Genomic DNA, 4,644 nt, shown 5'->3' with positions numbered 1-4,644 from the left:
GGCTCACCCTATCTGAACTTTTTCTGCCAGAATTGTCAAACCCACTGTGTAAGTAGTAAGTGTGAGTAGAAAGAGTTAAGGTTAAAGACTGTGTTGCTTTTGTCAATGAAAGTATTTCCCAGTGTGAATTAAGTTCTGTAAAGAACTAGGAGGTCTCTCTGAAGCCAGGAGTGGAAACCTTGTGCAGCCGCCCCGAAGACACTAGACTTGTTCTGCATGCTCTTCAAAAGCAAGGGTGCAAGTTTGTACAAGACTTTTGTGCAGTAAATTCTGCAGTTTTACCTACTTTTCCTGTTGTGCCAAATCCAGCTACTATCTTAGCCTGTATTTCTCCTAAAGCTTGTTATTTTACTGTTGTTGATATGTGTTCTGCATTTTTCTCTATCCCTATACACCCTGATAGCCAGTTTCTCCTTGCATTTACCTATCAAGGACTTCAGTATACCTAGACACGATTGAATCCCCTTCTCTTTTTTCTCAAATTCTGAAGAAATATCTAGATAACATAATATTTAAAGAGTTTTTCTTATCTTAAAACACTTTAAAATATGAAGCAAGACCATTTTTTTTTCTTCACTCTTTTTTGGACCTGTAATGGATCTTGTGTTGCAGTAGGAGTCAGTAAGTGCAAGGTAGAATTTAAGATAAATGGTGCTTGGTTTTCTAATAGTTCTTGGATATCTAATTACTCCCCTGTAGGTCAATTTTCAGGCCATTACTCACAATGGATGATGTCCCCATGCTGTAATATACTGCACTATCTGGTCACTATTTTGAGTGTGGATATAAGGGCTATAAAAATCTTCCCTCTGGTTGGAGAGGAATGCGCTATGTCTCTGCAGCATATCCTGCCTTTACTATTAAATCTCACTTACCTAAAGGAAGAATTCGCAATGTTCACAAAATTACAGAAAATCAAAGGTTTTGGGGTATAATGTTCCCCAGCTATGGCGCAGGCTTAGCTATATCCGAGGTAAAGAAAGTTGCAGCATCTCTAGAAAAGATTGCTAATGCTAGTGCTGATAGTTTCGATAAAATAAATACAGAAATGAAGGAAATAAGGCAAATGACATTGCAAAACTGACTTGCATTAGATTATATACTAGCCAGCAAAGGAGGAGTCTGTGCTTTAATAGGTAAAGAGTGTTGTATTTATATTCCTGATAATTCAGAAGAAATCCAAGATTTAAATAAACATATTCAAAAAGAAGCAGCTAAATTGCATGAGTCAGATAGTTGGAATTTCAGTTCTTCTTTTAGCTCTATTTTCAGTTCCTTAGGCTCTACTGTCATTCATAGTTTATTGATATTGTTTGTTGTTTTTATTGGAGCATGCCTAGTGTTTATGATAATTCAATGTTGCTTAAACTGTGCTGTTAAGCAAATGAGGAATAGCCCATCACCCAGAAACGAAGTATATAATTTGTATGTTGAAATAGCAAAAAGTAAAGAAAAAGAAAAACTAGAAGTTGCAGGGCTAATGGCTATAAATATCTAACTTGCTGAAAAAAAATTAGGGAATGTTAAAGTGAATCTGGTCAGGCTTTTGGCCTCTGACTAGAAAAACAGACAGAGACCAGAAGTGCTGATACTGCTTATTTCAGTTGTATGTTTTGAGATTAAAAAAAAAATCCTGCATTATTACTCTGTGCAGAGATGTCCAATTAAGTAATTTCATAGATTTCATAGACATTAGGGCTGGAAGGGACCTTGGAAGATCGAATCCCAAAGGGCAGGAAGTCAGCTGGGGTCATAGGATCCCAGCAAGATAAGCATTCAATTTGCTCCTGAAGGTGTTCAGAGTAGGTGCTTGAACCACCTCCGATGGCAGGCTGTTCCAGACCGTGGGGGCTCGGACAGTAAAGAAATTCTTCCTTATGTCCAGCCTGAAATGGTCTCGCAGTAGTTTATGACCGTTTGACCTCGTCATCCCTTGGGGCGCTCTGGTGAACAAACATTCCCCCAGATCCTGGTGGTCCCCCTGATAAACTTATAGGTGGCCATCAGATCACCCCTGAGCCTGCACTTTTCCAGGCTAAAGAGCCCCATGGCTCTCAGCCTGTTGTCATAAGGTCTGTTTTCCTGACCTCTGATCATGCGCATGGCTCTTCTCTGGAATCTCTCAAGCTTCTCCACATCCTTTTTGAATTGTGGAGCCCAAAACTGGACACAGTACTCCAGCTGCAGCCTCACCAAGGCCGAGTACAAGGGGAGAATGACGTCCCGGGATTTGCTTGAGAAACATTTATGGATGCAAGCCAGCATTTTGGTCACTTTACTAGCTGCAGCATCGCATTGCAGGCTCATGTTCATCTTGTGGTTAATGATGACCCCCAAGTCTCTTTCTTCCATAGTGCTAGGCAGCGTGGCACTGCTGAGCCTATAAGGATGCTGCAGGTTTATCTTCCCAAGGTGGAGAAGCTTGCATTTTTCGGTGTTAAACACCATCAGGTTCTCATCCGCCCATTTGCTGAGCCTGTCCAGGTCAGCCTGGATCACCTGCCTATCACCTGGCATGGATGCTTTGCCCCAAAGTTTGGTGTCATCAGCGAACTTGGCCAGTCCACTCCTGACTCCAATGTCCACATCATTAATGAAGATGAACAATATGGGTCCAAGGACAGAGCCTTGAGGGACCCCACTGCTCACAGGACACCATGGTGAGTGACTGCCATCAATTACAACCCTCTGGGCCTGACCATGGAGCCAATTTCCCAGCCAACGGATCATGGTGGACCCAAGGCCACAGGTGGCTAGTTTCGCCAAGAGGTGATCATGGGATACCAGATCGAAGGCTTTTTTGAAGTCAAGATATATGACATCAATCTCTTCTCCCTTGTCCAGGTGATAGGTCACCTGGTCGTAGAAGGAAATGAGATTGGTCAAGCAAGACCTACCCACAACAAACCCATGCTGGCTATCCCTTAGGATGTTGGCCTTGGCCAGTCTATTAAGGATGGCCTCTTTAATAAGGTTTTCTAAGATCTTCCCTGGGATAGAAGTCTGGCTAATGGGCCTATAGTTAGCTGGATCCACTTTCCTCCCTTTCTTGAAGCTAGGAACCACATTGGCCTTCTTCCAGTCTTCAGGCACTACACCAGAGTGCCAGGAGTTTTCAAAGATCCATGCCAGGGGCTGGGCTATGACGCTTACCAGCTCCTTGAGTACCCTGGGGTGTAGATTGTCAGGACCAGCTGACGAGAAGCTGGATACCTTCAAAAGATGTTCCTTCACGAGGTCAGCATTTATGGAGGGCAGGGGATCTCCCCCACCCGGACCTCCCTGTCCCGTAGCGGACATGGGCGTCCCATGTGCATCTCGAGCAGGTCCAAAGAGGTTATCCTCCCCCTCTATGCGGCACTGGTCAGGCCGCAGCTGGAGTACTGCGTCCAGTTCTGGGTGCCACACTTCAAGAGGGATGTCGACAGCATGGAGAGGGTCCAGAGGAGGGCCACTCATATGATCAGGGGACAACAGGGCAGGCCCTATGAGGAGAGGCTATGGGGCCTGAACCTGTTCAGCCTCCAAAAGAGAAGGCTGAAGGGGGATCTTGTGGCCTGTTATAAACTAGTCAGGGGGGATCAGCAGGCATTGGGGGAGTCCCTGTTCCCCCGAGCACTGCCAGGAGTGACCAGAAATAACGGTCACAAGTTGGCAGAGGGTAGGTTTAGGTTAGATACCAGGAGGCGCTACTTCACGGTCAGGGCAGCTAGAGTCTGGAACCAACTTCCAAGAGAAGTGGTGCAGGCTTCTATCCTGGGGGTGTTTAAGAGGAGGTTAGATGCACATCTTGCTGGGGTCGTTTGACCCCAGTATTCTTTCCTGCCATGGCAGGGGGTCAGACTAGATGATCTGCTCAGGTCCCTTCCAACCCTAGGAACTATGAAACTATGAGACTGATGAAAGACTGACGCAAAGTACCCATTTAATAGGTTGGCTTTTTCCTGGGTGTCAGTTGCCCCATCTGGTTCAGCAGGGGTCCAATGTTGCCCTTGCTTTTCCTCCGGCTCCCCACATACCTGAAAAAGGACTTTTTATTGTCCTCGATGCTCGAAGCTAGTTGGAGTTCAGTCGCAGCCTTGGCTTTCCTGGTTTGCTCCCTGCAGGACTGGCCAGTGCAGAATAATCTCCTTGGAGATTAATCCTGTCCCCAATCCTTTGTAGGCTTTTCTTTTTAGCCTTAGGAGGCCTGCTAGGTCCCTGGAGAGCCAGGGGACTGCTGTGCCCTCTTTCTCCCTTTCCTTTGAGATGGAATAGACTTAACTTGTGTATTGATGATTGCTTACTTGAGGAGCCACCACTCTTCTTGAACTCCCCTCTCCCTGGGGTCATGGTCGCTTAGGGCCTGAACAACAAGCCTCCTGAGCTTGTTAAAGTCAGCTTTGCTGAAGTCAAGGACTTCAGCGTTGCTGACTGACTTGCCAGCTTTACGGCAGATGGTGAAGGTGATCAGCTCGTGGTCGCTGTCACCCAGCTTCCCATCGATCACTAGGTCACTGATTAGGTCATCCCCTGTAGCCAGTACCAGGTCGAGCAGCGCTTTGCCTCTCGTTGGCCCATAGACTTCTTGAGTCAGGTAGAGGTCATCCACGCACGAGAGGAAGCTTTGCAACTATTCATATTTTGCTGAGTGATTCTCCCACA

This window comes from Crocodylus siamensis, chromosome 2 (genome assembly GCF_052110815.1).
Source record: "Crocodylus siamensis isolate JL-2025a chromosome 2, ASM5211081v1, whole genome shotgun sequence".
Taxonomy (NCBI): Eukaryota; Metazoa; Chordata; order Crocodylia; family Crocodylidae; genus Crocodylus; species Crocodylus siamensis.
The sequence above is the reverse complement of the archived record's forward strand: the minus strand, read 5'-3'. Positions refer to the sequence as shown.